Source organism: Canis aureus, chromosome 19 (genome assembly GCF_053574225.1).
Source record: "Canis aureus isolate CA01 chromosome 19, VMU_Caureus_v.1.0, whole genome shotgun sequence".
NCBI lineage: Eukaryota > Metazoa > Chordata > Mammalia > Carnivora > Canidae > Canis > Canis aureus.
In genome coordinates, this window is record NC_135629.1 from 13,088,596 (window position 1) to 13,109,333 (window position 20,738).

The 20,738-nt window shown below is 35.4% G+C and overlaps 1 long non-coding RNA gene and 1 other non-coding gene across 22 annotated transcripts in view; one reads left to right on the forward strand and one right to left on the reverse strand.

Moving 5' to 3' along the window:
* The window catches only part of LOC144289656 (uncharacterized), a 469,344-nt gene that overhangs the window by 122,254 nt on the left and 326,352 nt on the right, over positions 1-20,738 (reverse strand). For 11 of the 21 annotated variants that reach the window (XR_013357504.1, XR_013357505.1, XR_013357497.1 and 8 more), the window contains 4 exons: positions 11,551-11,727; positions 10,349-10,437; positions 9,952-10,011; positions 7,374-7,416 (listed from right to left, as the gene is read on the reverse strand). The exons of 4 other annotated variants lie outside the window; for them this stretch is intronic. This is a non-coding gene — a long non-coding RNA (uncharacterized LOC144289656). The remainder of the gene's footprint in view (positions 1-7,373; positions 7,417-9,951; positions 10,012-10,348; positions 10,438-11,550; positions 11,728-20,738) is intronic. 6 more of the 21 variants (XR_013357507.1, XR_013357498.1, XR_013357503.1 and 3 more) reach the window with 4 other exon arrangements.
* LOC144291291 (U6 spliceosomal RNA) lies at positions 2,590-2,693 on the forward strand. Its single transcript, XR_013358597.1, has one exon. It is a non-coding gene; the product is annotated as a U6 spliceosomal RNA (small nuclear RNA).

Sequence of the window (20,738 nt, forward strand, 5' to 3'; positions counted from 1 at the left end):
GACCCAAATTAGAGCAAAAATTAGTCTACATCCAACGTATATTCCCCCTTCTGAAAACCTGGTTCCATTTCCTTAGCAAAATTCCTAAACTCCCCAAACTCTTCCACCTTCCCCAGAAAATCTATTACACATCCAGATGCCTGTTTTAGCTCCCCTTTGCCTGCAACATTTACAGCCAGTGCTCTGGCCTGTTCTCTAGGCCTAGTGGTACAGGTATGTATACACCTCCTCTTACTTGCCAGGGCTTTATAATCAGGGTCTTTCAGCATCAGGCAACATCATTTGTGGAGGTCCAGGGATCATCCATCACAAAGAATTCATGTCCTCTGGAAAACAGCAGATCTTTTAAATTATGAAGCACTTTTACCTCCACTTTCAGAAGATCCCATCAAATTTAGAAAGGAATCAGAAAGATTAGTGGTCATTCACAATTCCATTCACAGGGACCTGGATTGGCCGCTGAAAAATGTTCTTGCCACCCACGATTATACTGTAGCTAACAGACGACAAGCCAGAAACCCCTCTCACAGAGGAAACAGATGGCCAGAATTTCTCCCAGGCCCTCCTACAAATGATCAGGAAATATATCAACTGGAGGCTAATGTTCAGGGACTAATAGAAGCAATAATAGAGGCTCTCCCTGCTAAGGTGAATTGGTCTAAATTTGAATTGTGCACACGTAAATATGAACATTCAAATGCCTCTGTTGAATGCTTTATACAGATCTTTCAAAGGCATGCTACACCAAGCCTTGAAGCTCTAGAACACAGAAATCTTTTCATTTCTCACTTAGATGGAAATTTTCTCCTTGATATAAAAAAGCAAAAAAAAAAAAAGCAAATTCAAAATATTGTGGTTAGGTGGACTAGTCAAGCTCTAATCATTACAATAGAAACACCTACCCAATTTTCTGAGGATAGCTACAGAAATGTCATATAATAAAAAAGAAGATAAAATCAACTACCTTGATTTAAACTCTAACTTTTAGAGAAACAGAAGCATAATGCTGAGCACAACTCAAATTCCACTCACACCTCTTCCTATTTGCTTTCAAATACAGGTATCATAACAAATTAGGACATTACAATTGTCCTACATTTTTTAAAAAAGAAATATTTAAATAGTAATTACCCTAGACTTTTGATAATGAATATACCCCAAAACTCATAAGAGAAAACTTGCATAGTTTACCTTGAAGATCTAAATTTTACCTTGCCTTTAAATATAAATATCCCAGGAGATAAATAAAATACTGTCAACAATGACCTGAAACTGAATTTTTAAAAAAGGATAAAAAGAGGAAGAAAAAGAGACTTTTCTAAAATATAAACTTCTATAAAAGCTCCTTTGGCTAAACTCTGATACACAGTTTCCATAAGATTATGTCAAAGGCAAATACAGTTCTTCAAAGTCATCTCCATAAACAGTAGAAAGCTTTAGCCATCTAAGCAAGCAAATTTAACTGATTCCAACTCCCCCCCCCCCCCCCAAAAAAAAAAGTTTGGATCCAATTATTCTTTTTATAAAGTAGCTAGTTTTGTATTTTTGCACCTTACTCATGGCCACAATCTTAGAATAAAAGCTATCAAATCTCTGTTTGCTTATATGTTTATATGTATGTTTATATATGTCAGTATATGTATATTGTAGATAGGTGATATATTTCTATCTCTGGATAGTATTGCCAAAATCATTTCTAAAGATCTCCATTTAAATGGTTTAAAATAAGTACCTATATGAATTAAGTATTCTTAAAACTCTCAGAAGTAGAATAAAAACTAACCCAAGTGTTTTTCAAGTTCACATGACCTAAGACAATATTCAATAAATAAAAACTACTTTAAGTCTGTTGGTTTAATTAAACAGGTATGCCTTTAAAGTTATCAGCAATTAAGTATAATAACTTTATTCTACCCAGATTTACTAAAAGTCAAGTAATCTCAATGTTATCTGTTTTAAAACTTATCAGCAAGAAAAATAACTTAAGATAATGACTAGTTGATTTAATGTCTCAAATTTTTATGAGTAATCTAAGTATGATTGTTAAGAACAAGGGAAGTAAATAAGTGGGATAAAAAATTTTTAAAGATGTATTTATTTATTTGATAGAGAGAGAGCAGGGGGAGGGGCAGAAGAAGGGAGAGAATCCTGAAACAGACCCCTCACTGAGCACAGGGTCCATCACAGGCCTCAATCCCAGAACTCCAAGATCATGATCTGAGGCAAAACCAAGAATCAGCCGCTTAGCTGACTGAACCACCCAGGCATCCCAAGTGGTATAAAAATTTTTAAGTAAAATTTTCAGCAATAATTATGTTTTATGATATGTCTACTTAAATAGTTTCCTAAAATTTTTTGGTAACTTACACTCTTAGAGTTTTGCTAAGTCAAAATAATGATGGAAATTTATTGAATATCTCTACCATTCCTTAAGTAAAATATAGAAATGCTAATTACTGAACATAGGTGTATCTACTTGTAACTTGTTATTACAAAAAATACATACTTTGAGAAAGTGTTTCTAAAGGTCACAATTGCCAAATTCTTAATTTTCACTAGATATTAGGGTTTTTACAATTTAAGAATGCTGTGCTCACTTCAGCACATATGCTAAAATTGGAACTACACAAAGAAGATTAGCTTGGCCCCTGTGCAAAGATGATATGCAAATTTGTGAAGCATTCCATATTTTTTATTGGGATTTAAGAAGAGGAAAGAGAGAGGGGGGCAGAAGATATATTTGAACAAGCTATAACTGAGAACTTCCCTAATCTGGGAAAGAAAACAGGCATTCAAGTCCAGGAAGCACAGAGAACCCCTCATAAAATCAATAAAAATAGATCAATAGCTTGACATATAATAGTGAAGCTTGTAAGTTTCAGAGACAAAGAGAAAAACCTGAAAGCAGCTCAGAACAAGAAGTCTTTAACCTACAGAGGTAGAAACACTAGACTGGCACCAGACCTATCCACAGAGGCCTGGCAGGCCAGAAAGGACTAGTATGATATGTTCAAGGCACTAAGTGAGAAAAATATGCAGCCAAGAATACTTTACCCAGCTAGGCTGTCATTCAAAATAGAAGGAGAGATAAAGAACTTCCAGGACAAACAGAAACTAAAAGACTTTGTGATCAAGGCACTAAGTGAGAAAAATATGCAGCCAAGAATACTTTACCCAGCTAGGCTGTCATTCAAAATAGAAGGAGAGATAAAGAACTTCCAGGACAAACAGAAACTAAAAGACTTTGTGATCATAAATATTAAAGGGGGTCTTTAAGTGAAGAGAGAACCCAAAAGTAACATAGACCAGAAAGGAACAGAGCCAATATATAGAAACAATGACTTTATACCTAATACAATGGCACTAAATTCATATCTTTCAGTAGTTACTCTGAATGTAAATGGGTTAAGTGTTACAATCAAAAGACACAGTACAGTACCACATTGGATAAAAAAGCAAGACCCATTGAAATACTATCATCAAGAGACTCTTTTTAGACCCAAAGACACCTCCTTATTGAAAGTGAGGGGGTGGAAAATCATTTATCATGCTAATGGACATCAAAAGAATGCTGGGGTAGCAATTCTTATATCAGACAAATTAAATTTTAAACCAAAAAAAAAAAAAAACCCAAAAAATAAAAAAAATAAATTTTAAACCAAAGACTGTAATAAGAGATGAGGAAGAACATTATATCATAATCAAAAGGTCTATCCAAGAAGAAGGCCTAACAATTATAAATTTTTATGCCCCTAACATGGGAGCAGCCAGTGATATAAATCAATTAATAACAAAATTAAAGAAGCACATCGATAATAATACAATAATAGTACAAAACTTTAACTTCCCATTCACTGCAATGGACAGATCATTTAAACAGAATATCAACAAGGAAACCAGGTCTTTGAATGACATACTAGACCAGATGGACTTCACAAATATATACAGATCATTCCATTCATTCTAAAGTAACAGAATATACATTCTTCTCAAGTGCACATGGAACATTTTCCAGAATAGATCACACACAGTGGATCACAAATCAGATCTCAGCTGCTATCAAAAAATTGGGATTATTCCCTGCATATTTTCAGACCACGATGCTTTAAAGTTTGAATTTAATTACAAGAGGAAATTTGGAAGGAACAAAAATACATGGAAGTTAAAGAACATCTAACTAAAGAATGAATGGGTCAACCAGGAAATTAAAGAAGAACTTAAAAATTAACAGAAACAAATGAAAATGAAAACAAAGCTATTCAAAACCTTTGAGATGCAGCAAAGGTGATATATACTTTCCTAAGAGGAAAGTATATATCAATACAAGTCTTTCTCAAGAAATAAAAAAGGTTTCAAATACACAACCTAACCTTACACCTAATGAAGCTGGAGAAAGAACAGCAAGTAAAGCCTAAATCTAGCAGATGAGCATTATTAAACTTTAGAGCATAAATCAATGAAATAGAAACCAAAAGAATAGTAGGACAGATGAAAATAACTAAGAGCTGGTTCTTTGAAAGATTTAAAAATATTGATAAACCCCTGGCCAGACTTATCAAAAAGAAAAGAGAAAGGACCAAAAAAATAAAATCATTTATGAAAGAGGGGAGATAACAACCAAAACTGAAGAAATACTAACCATTATAAGAACATATTATAAGCAACTATATGTCAACAAATAAGGCAGTCTGCAAGAAATGGATGCATTCCTAGACACATAGAAACTACAAAAACTGAAACAGGAAGAAATAGAAAACCTGAACAGACCCATAACCAGCAAGTAAATTAAAGCAGTAATCAAAAATATCCCAATGAACAAGAGTCCAGGCCCACCAGGGGAATTCTACTAAACATTTAAAGAAAAATTAATACCTATTCTTCTGAAATTGTTTCAAAAAATAGAAATGGAAGGAAAACTTCCAAACTCATTCTATGAGGCCAGCATTACCTTGACTCCAAAACTAGACAAAGATCCCACCAAAAAGGAGAATTGCTGACCAATATCTCTAATGAATGTGGATGCAAAAATTCTTACCGAATTACTAGCCAACAACATCCAACAGTACATTAAAAGGATTACTCAACACAACCAAGTGAGATTTACTCTGAGGCTGCAAGGTGATTCAATATCTACAAATTAATCAATGTGATACACTACATTAATGAAAGAAAGGACAAGAACCATATGATGATCCTCTCAATAGATGCAGAAAAAGCATTTGACAAAGTACAGCATCCTTGCTTGATTAAAACTATGCACATTGTATGGATAGAGGGAACATACTTCAATATCATAAAAGACATCTACAAAAATCCCACAGTGAATATCATTCTCAATGAGGAAAAACTTAGAGCTTTTCCCCTGAGGTCAGGAACATGACAGGAATGTCCACTCTTACCACTGCTGTTCAACATAGTACTAGAAGTCCTAGCCTCAGTAATCAGACAACAAAAAGAAATAAAAGGCATTCAAACTGGCAAAGAAGGGGATCCCTGGGTGGCTCAGTGGCTTAGTGCCTGCCTTTGGCCCAGGGCGCGATCCTGGAGTCCCAGGATCAAGTCCCACGTGGGGCTCTCAGCATGGAGGCTGCTTCTCCCTCCTCCTGTGTCTCTGCCTCTCTTTCTCTCTCTCTCTCTGTCTGTCATAAATAAATAATCTTAAAAAAATTGGCAAAGAAGAAATCAAACTCTCATTCTTTATAGATGGCATGATATTCTATGTGGAAAATACAGAAGACTCCACCCCAAAATTGCTAGAATTCATACATAAATTCAACAAAGTGACAGGATATAAAATCAATGCACAGAAATCAGTTGCAGTTCTATACAGTAAAATATGACAGAAAAAAGAGAAATTAAGGAGTCAATTCCATTTACAATTGCACCAAAAACCTTAAGATACCTACGCGCATTCCTAACCAAAGAAGCAAAAGATCTGTGCCAAGAAATATAGAACACTTCTGAAAGAAATTGAGGAAGACACAAAGAAATAGAAAAAACATTCCATGTTCATGGAATGGAAAAATAAATATTGTTAAAATGTCTGTGCTACCTAGAGAAATTTACATATTCAATGCAATCCCTATCAAAGTACTATCAACTTTTTTCACAGAGCTGGAAGAAATAATTCTAAAATTTGTATGGAACCAGAAAAGACTCTGAATAGCTAAAGGAATATTGAAAAAGAAAACCAAAGCAGGTGGCATCAAAATTCTGGACTTCAAGCCTATACAAAGCTGTAATCATCAAAAACAATATGGTACTGGCACAAAAACAAACACATAGATCAATGGAACAGAAAAGAGAACCCAGAAATGGGCCTTAACTCTATGTCAACTAATTTCAACAAGCAAGAAAGAATATCCAGTGGAAAAAAGTCTCTTCAACAAATGGTGTTGGGAAAATTGGACAGTCACATGCAGAAGAATGAAATTGGACCATTTTTCTTACACCATGTACAAAAAATAGGCTCAATAACCAAAATGTCTTATCAATTACATTATAATAAACTCTCATAAGACCTTTAATCATTGCCATTTTTAAGACATTTTAAAATGTATTTACAGAGAAAATGTATTTACAAATGTAAAATGTATTTACATTTAAATGTAAATTTACAGATTTACTCTGATGCTTTGGCAAATGTTTCACCTTCAGAAAGATTCATGAGAAGGACTCAATGAGTACTCTAGAATACAGGTCTCTGATAACTTTAAGATCATATCACTGAACTGGGTAAGAATTTTCAAAACTCTAATGGAAAAACTGATAGCTTCCTAAAAGTGCTAAGGAAAGATCAAGATCAATAGATATTAATTTGACGGAACTGAATAAACTTGGAGATGACTTTCTGTTTGAAACCTTGTTGGTTCTTTCATGTTATGTTTTTCCAGATTTAAGAAAACCTTATTCTCCTTTTTCATAGGCTATCAGCAATTTGGTAATATCTATCTTTCTGAAAAAAATTAAAAAATTTTCTCCCCACCTGATCCCTCCAGAATTTGGAAATTCTTAGTTAAGAATGATTATTTTCATGGCAATACCATTATTTTTATAAATTCAATAATAATATGTCCTCTTGGAAAAGGATACATTTGGAAATTCTGATTACATTCCCAAGGCTTTGGCTGGTATGTTATATTTGAGAGACATATGCATAGAATCATTTATGACCAGGCAGCTTTAAAAAACTAAGGTTGACTTTGGAGCCAATAAAAACCATTGGAAAAATGGGCCAGAATCTTGCTTACAAAATTCCCAAAAGCTTTACCAGATGTAGTAAGGAAGATCATCTCCTGGCAGGCCCAGGAATCTTGAGAAGAAAGGAATTAATCCATAAATATAGGTATTGCAGGCAAAGTCTGATAGCTTACCCTTAGCTTTGCTTCATGTCTTTGAGGCTTTTAAGACTTCAATCTGAAATTATGAAAAGTTGTGGCAAAAGAAATTTAAAAGAGCCTTCATAGTCCATCATTATTCTTGCTGCACTTAAATAAATAATCAGGCCAGACTTATTGAAACTAGATTTAATTTGCAAACAAGGGGTACTTGGGTGGCTGAGTGGTTGAGCGTCTGCCTTTGGCTCAGAGCGGGATCCCAGGGTCCGGGGATCAAGTTCCTCATTGGGCTTCCCACAGGGAGCCTGCTTCTCACTCTGCCTATGTCTCTGCCCCTCTCTCTCCATGTCATTCATGAATAAATAAATAAAATATTTAAAATAATAATAATAATTTACAAACAGATAAGTCATACTGTGGCTATCTTTGATAGAAATGGAGGTGACTGTAAATGGAAAGATAATGTTTCAGCAATACAACTTTATTCATATTAGATTCTAGTGCTTTTGATTGTCTTTGAGGGTGTGTTTTCTGCTGCAAACTAACTGGATTCTGATTTCCTCTAGATAATCTATACTTAGCTACAACTTTCCAAACTAACATTTCTAACTTTATCACCCTCTTGATTTGGAAACATTCAACACTAAAACTGCCCTCAAAGTCATGCAAACTAAAGTGGGACAAATTAATATAAATTTTAGATAAATCACCAGAATTGCTAACGTATAGACAACTTCAAGCTTGTTACTGATTGGACCACCACAATCCAATCACCACAGACATTCAAATTACAAACCAGAGAAACATGTCAGATTGCCACTCATTCCATCTGAAGATGCTTCAGGCCTTCACATCTATAAATCTTCTCAACTGGCTGTCTTTAGAATTTAGAAACTAGAATTTCAGTATGCTCCAATCACTAATCATTGTTTTAATTTTATTCCCATATGAATTCTTCATATTAAATACCTGACTGCTTGTCAATGTAAGCATAACTTCAGGACCCACCTGTATCACTACCTTCTGAAATAAGTTTAACTGAACTGACCTATTGCCAGAAATAGAAGATTGGTTCAGCAAGATGGAACAATAGACTAACTCAAGTTCTGGAGCATGAAACTTCTTGGGGAAGTTACAAAGGCAAAATTGAGGGAGAAGAGAATACATGACTCCAAAATATGCCACTGTGACATGTGGATTATTTCAAGTTGAAGATAATCAAGGCTCAACAGATGTATTGCTTAAAAGAAATTAGATCAAGGGCCCATACTAGGACCCTGGTATCTTTAGTTATACTAAAGATAACTTTTTATCAGAAAGACTCATCTGCAAGTTATCACAAATATTCTTGCTTACCAAAAATTTGTTCTTATCTTTTTGTGAGTTGTCTTCCTTCCCCTTGAAGCCCTACCCTCTTGTCTTTAGCTCTGGATGTCACATAAGCCTTATTTTCCTATCTTTGGGGCTTTCTTATGTATGATATTTTTCTCCTACTAATCTTATAACGAATTATTAGGCTAGCCAAAGAGCCTAGAAAGGCAGAAGGAAAAAATTTTCCTACCCTGTACATTTCACATCATGTTCATCTTCAAGAACTCTGACAATCTCTACACTCAGCCAGAATTGGGCTCTTTCTCCCTGATTTTCTCTGGTTCTTGTCAGATAGTCTCTACATGACCTCATTTGCTTTTGAAAGCCCTTACAAATACTTTGTATCTCTTTCCAGATTTGATCAAAGAATAGAGTTTATATCTTTGTTTTACTATTTTCTTGATGTTTTTGGATAGGTTTCAGAATGAGAAAATAGGATACTGAGTTAAGAGGTTATTTTCCTATCAAATTATCACTTTATTTTTCATTCTTTCTAAATATTTTGTAGTGTTTATTTATTTATTTATTTATTTATTTATTTATTTTTTAATATTTTGTAGTGTTTAAATAATTTCAGGTTATTTTTAAACTTGAAAATAATCAGAATTTTGTTTTAGGAAAAAGCTTTAAATATCTAGGAAAGAGACTAAAATCATGAGAATGAAACTCCATTTTTAAAGAGAACATATCTAAAAAAAATAATAAAAATAAATAAATAAATAAATAAAATAAAATAAAGAGAACATATCTAATAAAATACCTCTTAACTCTCCTCAAGTTTGAGTATCTTTATTCACATAGAATGGGTACCATCAATTTAAATTGAACATCAAGAGCACACAGAAAGGGAGAGGGACAGTCCTTACTTCATAAGAAAATTAGTCTGGTTGACTGAATACAATCCTCAACTTTTAATAATAATATTAAGCTTTTTCATACACAGCCCACATGTTCCCCTACCCCCAAGAAAACTGTTACCTCCCAGGCACTGATCGTTTTCTTTGACCAGCAAAGTAATCATCTACATTCTCCATTCTCTAGGCCAACCCTCAAGTAACAGAAGATCTGAAATCCAATCTCTGATCATGGAATATGAACTATGCTTGAAGAGATTTTTTTAAAAGGAACTGTTCAGAAGAACTCAGAAAACAGGAAGGTGTTAAGTAACTTCCCAACATTAGAGGACCCAACAAGATAGATTTGAGTTTATGCCTACCCTATCTTGTTTACTCATATGCCTCACCTGTTTAGCCTATCAATGGGAGGTTCCTCTTCTGTTCAGAGTTTGTGTTTATGTTATCTGCTAAACAAGAAAATAGTCACAACAGATCTTTAACACAAGGAAGGTTAAATGGGAACTTGTCAAGCAGTAGCTGAAGAAACACATTTGCTAATTTTCAACTGAGGACACTCTTCCCCCAGGTGGATGCTACCTTCAAATTTTGTGAAAATCCAATGAAAACCTATCAACACTTGTAATGTTTTATCCAGTGAGAGAGAAATGAAGGATGTCAGTGTGAAATCTATGAGTCCCCTGTCTCTTTTACAATCTTGGGCTGCATTTCAAAGAGAAATATATCATAATCTAGAGAATTCCATCAAAAGATACATTCATCCTTACTGGGCACAACATTGCTTACCATCACCATAAAAATTTTGTCATTAGTCTTGACCTAAATCATCAAGACAATTCTATTAACTTCTCTCCTCTTTTTCTCTATGTTGACACCTGAGAAAAAAATAGGATGAGTCTTCTATAAGTAGATTGCCATGATTAACTTACATTATGCAACAAAAATTAATGCTCAAAGTGTAAGCCCTTATCATCATTTGGTGTAGTTTTTCAATTGTTAAGGGAAAAGTGGGGTTTCAAAAAATAAAAAAGATTGAGTGGAGTGTGATGCTAATTCAATTAATTCAATTACAGTGCAAAGCAATGTAAACCATATTAAACATTTAAGGTCTAAGTCACTCCAAGCAAGATCAAATACTTTCTGAGAATGTGAACAAACTCCTTAATTATTAAGAATTTGGCCTTAGATGAAAAAGGAGGAATTCAGTAAGATGGAAAATTATGTAATCACCCAACACACAGTCTTGATACTTTCTGTTTCCTGTAAGTAATTTTGGAGAGGGAAGGGAATAAAGCATATGAATTAGCACTCTGGATCACTTGGCTCCTCATGTGGGATACAATGAAGAGAATAATTTGTCCTTTGTCAATAAATGTAATGGGCTGTGACTTTAAATCCCCTGTGGGAAATAACTATGTTTTATTGTTTATCTGCAGTGCAAAGACTCCCTCTGAAGACTTTATGCAACATGTCATTCAAGCAGATGAAAAATACACTCTGTAAAAGCACTACCTGCACTTTCGTTTTGAAGAATAGCTTTTGGTTAAAGAAAACACAAATATTTGCCTGTGTTTGGCCCTAAGAAGAATTGACTGTGTAAGCAAATTATCAAGCTAGTCATAAACTTCCCTCAATGCAAAAAGAAATACAGGAATTATTATCACAAGAAATGTCACTACTTCATACAAAATTTTTAAAATTCTATTTATATTTACCCAAATGGGTCAATGATTTCAGAATTCATATTGGAAAAGAGTGGCTTAGTGACTTAGCATGATTTTGGAAAGGTACCCACTGGCTACTGTTCTGGAGAATGAACGATGCTATTGCCATTTATGACACAGCATGATGTTATAGGGGCTTGATCTGAAAAGGGTGAATCTAACCAAGCCTATTAGGAATCTAAGACACTTATTGGGAAACAAAGAAAATGTTATGATTTCTACATGTAAGTTGTTAGTTACCCTATCAACTATGAATAAAATTACCTTGAAGTACAATTCGGATACACAGATATCCAGGGTCTAGAGTCAACTGTCTAATTCTTCCAGCTTGGACACTTGCATGGGAAGGAAGGTGGGTGGTCTCTAACAGTAAGAAGTCATCTCACTAGAGGGGGTGCTGAACATTAAGTCCAATAGCAGACAACTTTTAAACAACAGAATCTGGGGGGAAACAGAGAAACCAGAAAGTTCTTAAATTTTATTATGAAAATACTTTTCTAAGTGAGAAACTCCCACATCTACTTCAAATTAGAATTCAACCAAAAAATATATTTTTAACTCCTTAAAATAGTGAATATGATATATGGTAACTCAAGGACTAAGTATGCTCAGCCAAAACCATGCATCCTCATTTATTCATTCAACCAGTATATATTGAGTGCCTTCTATGTATTGAGTACATGGATAGTAATGAATCAAATAAAAATCCCTGTCTTCATGGAGCTTACATTCATCCCATAAACCAGAGTTTGGACTTGAGTAAATCAATGTTTCTTATTTTCAACACTTTATTTGGTAACAATAATCAACACCCAATTGCTGAAGATAACACTTCCAAATTTTGTCTAAGAATACTCATTCAGAAATAGCAAATGTTCATTAATCCTTCCACCGTATTTTGAACTCATTCATATTCTACAAACCTAGCTAACAAAACATTTCCTTCTCAAACCCACAAGTTTTCTAACTATAAAAACTAGAATCAAAAGAGTGGTCAGTAAAAACAGAATAGATTTTATTTTTTTATTTTAAAATATTTTATTTATTTGACAGCACAAGCAGAGGGGAGCATCAGGCAGAGGGAGAGGGAGAAGCAGGCTCACCACTGAGCAGAGACCCTGAGGCTAGGCTTGATCCCATGATCCTGGAATCATGACCTGTGTCAAAAGCAGATGCCTCACTGACTGAGCCACCCAGGTGCCTCCAAACAGATCAGATTTTAAAATAAAATTTCTTAAGTCAGCACAGAAAGCTTTGTCTTTGGGATCAACAGATAATACCCTTTTTCTTACTTACCACAATGAAAGGCTTCCCAAAAGAAGAGAGAGAAAAAAACAAAAAACCTAAAGAGATAGAGAAATGGAACAAGAAATAGAAACAAGAAAAGACAGACCTCTAGAAAACAAGACAGAATGAGTATCGGTCAACCTATTTATAGCTATGGGGGACTGGATCTTTTGTCAGACTAGAGGACATCAGAGGAGGAATATCGGGACTCTTCAAGCACAAAATTACAAAGTAGAGTATCCCCAAAACACTAAGGCAAAAATGCCCACTAGGGTTAGTGTTTGTCTGCATGTAGGTGAGGAAACTAAATTAGGATTCCTTGAACCTTAGAGTTATTGACAGACAAGACAAAACCTAGACATAATGAAGACAGAAGGAAGACTGGATAGAAAAGAAAGAAAGTTAAGACCACTGTATCCAGAATCAGATCTGCTGCTTGTACCACCTATGCCTGTGTGAATTTTAAGATATCTGCCCTGGGTGGAGAAATTACAAACAGCAGCCATTCTGAGCAGATGAATTACAAACAAACACTCCCTTCTGTGGTCAGGGACAGCTGCAGCTCTCCTCCAGCTCTACCTGCGTGCTTCTCCTTTATCCAAGTTCAGTCCTTTCTCAGAGCACCATTTTTTTCACACTACCTAATATAGGTCTCTCCTTTTTACTTTCCCATGGAAACCTGTTCTTTTCCTTCACAGCGTTTACTCCAACTCAAAATTATGTGTTAATACATTTACCTAAAAGAACAAGAACTTTCATTTACACTTTACTATATGCAGACAATATTTCAAAATCTTTGAGTCTGGTATCTTATTTTAGTCTCATGCCATCCCAATAAGGTACTTTTTTTTCACATTTTGTATATAAGAAAGCAGAGGTGTAAGGAAATTTGAAATGTGATGATGGTCACTCAGCTAGTCAGTGAAGGTGTTAGGATTTGAACTCAGGCAGCTTAATTTAAAAGATGTTAACAATTTATGTAATGGACAGTATTACATGAGAATAGAAAATAGGTCTTACTTCTTGATCACTATATTCTACACTTATAGTATCTGGTAAATGCACATTAAAGGCCCACTGAAAACATTTGTTGAATAAATGAGCACATGAATTAATAATAAAGGGAAATGTAGAAGGCATTGAAAAATTCTGAAAATTTTAAGAGGAAAAACTTGAAATTTATTAGATATATCCATTTTTTTTCTGTGAAGTTAAAGCTATTCACTGCTCACTTTTAACAGGGGAACACTTTGGTTTAACTAACAGAACACAAATTTTCTATGTCAGTGTAGAAACAACAGTCTAGATGAAATCAGATGTCCCAAGAGTCTGTGAACCTGGTACTCCTGCCTATAAACTGCCAGCTTATGTCAGCCCAATGGGGTACTCCTAGATCCTTGCTGATCCAATACATAGGAAAGGAGTTTGCCATATGGTTGCCAAGTATTTACCCCCCTAAAACAATGTGGACCTAAAAAATGCCCAATGGATCCCTACCAGAACTTCCCACGGGGCACCCTCAGGTGCTTTTATACAAATGAGAAGGCACTAGGGTAAAAAACAGTAACTTTATCAGTACTTTAGACTACTGATGACAAGTTCCTAACAGCAGAAACACTTGAATTAAGCAGCCTATTTCCCTCTTGCCTCATTCTCTGCAGCAGTAACAGCTCCAGAGATTGACACATACTATCCTCACATTTTAATCCACCAATGATTCTTTGGAGACCGTTAACAAAAGCTATTCTCAGACCTGTGGCATGAACCAGGGAATAGCAAATGTTGTCTTCAAAAAATGAGATCAAACATTTTAGATTTCCAGGCTATATGGCCTTTGTCACAACTATTAATTCTGCTACTACAGCATGAAAGCAGCCATATACTGTATGTAAACAAATGGGTGTGGCTGTGTTGCAATACAATTTTATGTATAAAAAGGGCCTGAATGGCCTATAGGACTGTGGTATTTGTTGACACCTAGACATAGACCTTCTACAATTAACAATTGCCCTGGTTAAAATTTTGTCTCATTCTGGTCAAAATGCCATCTCATCCTGGATAAATTTTCAACTTGTTCCATTCTATCTTCTTTGGAAAGTCCTGGATAAATTTTCAACCTGTTCTATTCTATCTTCTTTGGAAAGTGTTGATAAAAGAGACTGGAAGATGCAGATAATAAAACAGCATTTGCATGAAAAATGCAACCATTTCTATGGCTTGCTCTTTGCCTGTCAAATAAAACAGTGTATGTGTTGTTTTCTGAAAAGACTCAGAATTTTCTCCATTACTTTAAATAAAACATGTAATGTTCATTGTTGAATTTGTTTTCTTGATAAATACATTGATGTATTCAAGAAATGAAGGGAGTTAATATCAACTATGTTAAATCAAACTCTGAATTTACAAAAGATCAATTAGTAGTCTAAGTCTTTGGATTTACTGTTCTGAAGAAATTCCATCCTATGGATAATTACTGAAACTGAGGGGTCATTCTAATTATGCATCTTTTCCATAAGATTCTATTCTCTTTAAGAGTTGTAAGAGGCTGAGGGAAATAATCAAAGGATATAATTCTCCTTATCCACAGAAACTGTAACCTCAAGGTCTCTTTCCGATTACTGTAGGATGGTGTTAGCTGCTTAGAGAGGTTTTAGATTGACATGGTGATGACCTGTCTTATTTTCAAATACTTTTTTGGCATTTCAAAAGGATTTCTATCTTGTCTTTTTAAAAAGTATTCCTGTACCAGGCTTTTAAAACAGATCTAATACAGGACACCCTTTAAAGTCTCTACAAAATCCACCTAAGAAATCCTATAGTAAATGTCAAACACCGCAAATACCAGGGTCTCTGAAGTCTAGGGGTATGTCCTCTCTAGGAATCTCAGGTGCATGAAGCAGTAGGAAAGGAAGCAAATAACATCCATTGAACAACTAGGAGGCACTGTGCCCAGAGCTTTATTAACATACTATCCCCTTGTGTCATTAAGTGAGAATAAAATGACAATTTCTGGTTGCCTGAGATAAAGGAACTGATCTGGGAAATGCATATTGTCATTTTTCTCAGCATCGGTTTTTCAACAATCTTTTATGTCCAATGAAGTTGACAACTAGTTGGTTAAATAGCTTGATAAATAACTGTGGATCTTGACTTTCTTAGTTTACATGTGGCCAATGTTTCCAATACTCATTTATGGTTGGATTCTTAAGCTAGCCCATAAATACTATCTTAAGACAAATGGAGCTAAAGATTTGTAATTACCATGTTAGGTAGAGGTAACTGGGCATTATTAAAAATCTGTTCTGTTCCCAACCCTGTGTCAGGTTTTTCCACTTCTTTCTACCTTCCTGTCCATAAAATAAACATATTACCTTTTGCAAAGATTTGAGACTTATAATGGCTATTACGGATTTATGTATTATGTTATGTGCTAGGCAGTGTAAACTACTTCATGCAACCCTAAGAGGTAGAAATCATTAACCTCATTTTCCAGATGAAAGTCAGAAACTCAGAGATGTTTCAGTTTGAACAATGTCACACAGCTAGATGGTGTCTGAGACAGAATCCACATCTTGTCTGTCTAACCTTGAAGCCTGTGCTCGTAACTGCAATGCTTTGCTTGTCAATATTTTCTTTTTCTTTTTCTTATTGTAGTAAGAGCACTTAACACAGGATCTACCCTTTTAAAATTTTTAAGTGCACAATACAGTGTGCACTTATTAACCTCAGGTAGAGCTGTTGTATAGCAGATATCTGTAATTTAATCATCTTGCCTAACTGACATTTTAGGCCCACTGAACAGCAACTCAACTCCTCACTTCCCTTCTCTCCAGCCCCTGCCAACCACCATTTGACTCACAAATTCCCCTACTTTTCTAATGATAGCTTTCATCTTGATTTTGGAGAATTCTTTCCAATTCATCTAACTGTAGCCTTGGTACTTAGGAAACCCTCATACTTGTACCATCTTCCTTAACGAAGGCTCCTTCCAATGCCCCATATAGCTCCCCAGCCCTTTCCTCCTACTAATCAAGGTAACAATGAAGTCAAACATCTGGAGTTAGAATCCTAGGTCTGCCAATTACCAAAGTGGCATTAGGCAAATTTCCTTAACTATAAAATTAAGATTGACTTAGGTACAGCTTCCTGGAAGTAAACCCTGAAATAATAATCCATGTGAAAATTTTGATTTATTAGGAAATAATAAAATAATAAAGTTCTTGGGAAAATTAGTAGGGAAGTGGGAAAGTAGAGGAGGGATAAGAACCCTGCAACCTGTGATACAAGCAGAATCCCACTGATGGAAACTTTAGATTAGTTTCATAAGGAGCTGTGGAAATAGTGCAGGTCTTACTTTGAAGTCATTTTAATCAAGGTCAAGGGAGACAGAGTATTTATACTACTGTACTCAGTCATTGGTTCAGGGCTGTGCCAAGGAGACATAAATTCCCAAATGCTGTTCATAAACACAGGCAAAGCAGGATCCAGTAGCCTGAGGGCAGGATTATGTCAGAGGACTCACTGCTAGTTATGGGACTAGAAATACACTGGGGCTGGTCTACATGACAAGGTCTGGACAGGGCACAAATTTCACCTGCCACAGGAGTCATAACAGTTTTTTTCAAGAGGTTATCATGAGGGTTCCTATTTGTAAAGTGCTTATAAGATGTCTGGCACATAGTAGGCACTATTAAGTGAATGTTACATCAAACAAGTAAAAAAAACAAAAACAAAAAACAAAAAACCCTAAAATTGTGTGAGGCATCCTCAAAACAGCCAAGAAGATTTAGAGGAAACCCTAGATTTACAGTCTAGTGGTGCTTTTTGGTGTTTGTTTCAATTTTTTTTTTCCCCAGAATTATTTTTCAAGTTCTTAGGCAGGGCAGGAAGGGCTCAGCACCTCCAGGAAATGCAAGGATAGGGACCTTGAACATAGTAGCATGAAACCCTAGAGAACCAATTGCTCACTTACCAGCTCTGTTTGAGTATAACTTGAGTGAAACTAAGTAAATAAACAAATCCAAGAGTTTCAAGATCTCAATACAAAGTCAAGTGTCAAGATCCAAGATGTCTACCAAGGCTGAGCAAAGATCCTGAATGGCCATACAGCAATGGAGGGTAGTTTTCTCACCACAGGACCACCTCAACACAACTTAAAGGCAGCCAGAGTGGCTAGGGGACCCAACCTCCAACTGCTCTCCCAATTTGTCCTTCCTCTGCCCTTCTGCCCTGTTCACACCTTTTGTCCTAAAGCACAACTTTACTGCCAAATCTCTCAGCAATTTACCCCTCTCCCTCCATGCCTAGTCATGAGATAAGAGCTCTCCCTCTCCCTCCTTGGAGCAACCACTCTACTTGGGGGAAGAAAAAAATTATGAAATGCATCCAATTTCCATACAAATACAGTGGAACTTGTCTCCACCTGTCTGCAATTATCCCTGCTTATAGATAGTTTCTTCTTAAATACAAGGACCATGTCTTATTCCTCATTCCATACCAACAGCTGTCTAGCATCAGAGGAGAATCAAATAATTTTCTCTCTTAGAAATATTTCTCATTGAAGAACATTCAAACCAAGATCTTATTTTGAAAGGCACATACTTTTACTTACCCTTAGATCTATGGCTATCACTCTGGCCTCAATCTTACTAAAAACTCCAGAATGGCTGACCCCAAAGGGGGAACCACTAGCTCTGTGGAATAATTTAAACAAGGAGACACTTCTCTCCCTTCTCCCAAGCTACTAAGCAAAGTACTCAAGATTCCCAGAGAAGTAGGTTAAGGCTTAGAGATCACAGCTGTAATTCTGTGTTTCCTAGTTTCCTAAAGTGTAGCCACATGCCATTCATGGTCACCAAGATGATTTTAAGCAGCCTATGGGTAACCATGTTTTTAATTTGAGAAATGTTTTATTTTAGTATTTTAGTGTATACCAGAATATGCATGCATATGTGTATGTATATATATGTGTATGCATATATATGCACATAAATTCAAAATTCCTTAATTTTCAAATCCATAATTATAGGAATATTAAGAAAATATTATATAATAAAAATCTACTAAAATGTATTAACTTATAAAGGGGGCGTGGGAATGACCAAAATTTGATAAACATTTATAGTTACTATTAGAGTTATAAACAGAAGACCTAGATTCCAGTCCTGTGGCAAAAGAAATTAAAAGCCATATAAATGAGCAAGTCAATTAACTTGCCTGAGTTTCAATTTTCTCTTTAATAAAATAAAGCTTTGATAGTTTATTTCTAGATCCCTATTAAATGCAAATGTCCTATGCGGTGGCACTTGTGCCCTTATCACCAATTTAATCTTAGTGAAAAGGAGTTTATCAGATTTGTTCTGGCATCTAGATAAGTCCTGAGGAATTCCCACAGAAGCCAGACCAGTGGAAAGCCAAAAACATGAAAAATTTAGGGCCAACTAGGATATGGAGGAATAGGACCAAAGTCCTATGTGTATAAAAAGGCGAGAAAGCCCTATAAAAGATTGGGGTGAAAAAAAAAAAAAAAAAAAAAAGATTGGGGTGAGATGAGTCAAAATGACATTCATCCAACTGACATTTTCACTAAACCACCAGAAATTGTAAGTCACCGTATTTCTCTTGGTAGCAAATATGATCAAATAAATAAGCAAAGAAAGATAAAAAAAGATTAAAAAAAATTTCAGACAAACATTGAAAGCCTTTGCACAGAAAGAATTCCTGGAAATATAAATTTCTATTTCTGAAATCATATTATGGCTAGTCTACATTAACAGCTTTTGTAAACCAGGATATGCTTTTGTTTTCTCCAACTTTAACAGCTTCTCTGAGCTTAAATTTCACAGAGAAGATTTTAATGGTTTGGATGATGCTGTGTCTTAGTGTGCCGGGATTGTATGCCAAGACTGGCTCCCACCTGCTCTAAGGAGGACCTGCACTGGAGTTCCAGGGCTGGAGCTAAAGTGGTTACACTCAACAAGCCACACTTACCATCCAGAGGCCACCACAGACACCTACCCTCTCCCTACTTTCACTGACCCCACACCCTCACTACCTTCACCAGACATCCAGTAGAACATGTCTTTTATTTAGGATCCATCTGGCCAAGGTTATGATTTCCTCATTCAATGAAATGAATGTACTCAAGAAGGAATAAAAACCCAAGATCTCCATCTCACCAGGATCATTCAGACCAACCCGACTCAAAGACCAAGAAAGTGTTTAATAAAAATGAGAAGGAAACATGAACCCACTGCATAGAATCATACTGCATTGAAAGAAGGAAAATGCATAAACACTCTAAATTCATTTAGAGCCATAGTCTGGTTATTCCAGAACAAGAATAAATCTAGCAAATATCAGTGAATGGTCCCCACCAACTAGCAGATGCTTCAGAGAAGCAGTAGGTATGCTCCTAGACAATGGTTTAAATTTCAGATATTAAGGCTTTCTATTAAAAACAACCTTGCTGCTCACTTTTGATGTGCATATTTAACAAGAAAAATGTCTTCAGAGGAGAAAGGATCTCTATGATTTCCCCAAAGAGACAAGGAGAATATTTATCTTTAGTAAATATCATGCAGAAGCTAGAGAATTCCTATTATTTCTTAAATTTACATAGTGTCTCCCTAACTTTTGGAGACCAAGGAAAGAAAAATTAGGTTAGTCAAAGAGTAGTGAGAAATGTTCCTCAAGGGACCCACCATGACTCTCCCTGCTAGCAACTCTATTTTAGAGAAGCATGATCATTCATGTATTGAACTAATCATGGCAATTAAGGAAAGAGTGAACTCATAATTACTGCAAGTAGAAGAATGCACAGTCTTTTTTTTTTTAAGAATGTGCTGTCTTAACCATCTGTTAAACATCTTCATGCAACTGTTATGACAAGACTTAGTTTTTGCCCTTAGCCTGCTAACATATAAGACAAATAGCGCTTGTGTCCATTAAATGCAGGTGGAAGACTTGTATTAACAAATAGATAGACACATATTACTTAAAAGCAGATATTGATAATTTAGGTGGATTTGAGGCTAATTTGCTGTACATTGCTATGAAGACAGAAAAGACATTTTGAAATAGCAAGAGTGAGTTAGAGAGAAAAGTGAAAGGAATCCCAGAAGTAAAGAAAGAGTAAGAGCTGATGACAGTGGCACAGAAAGCAA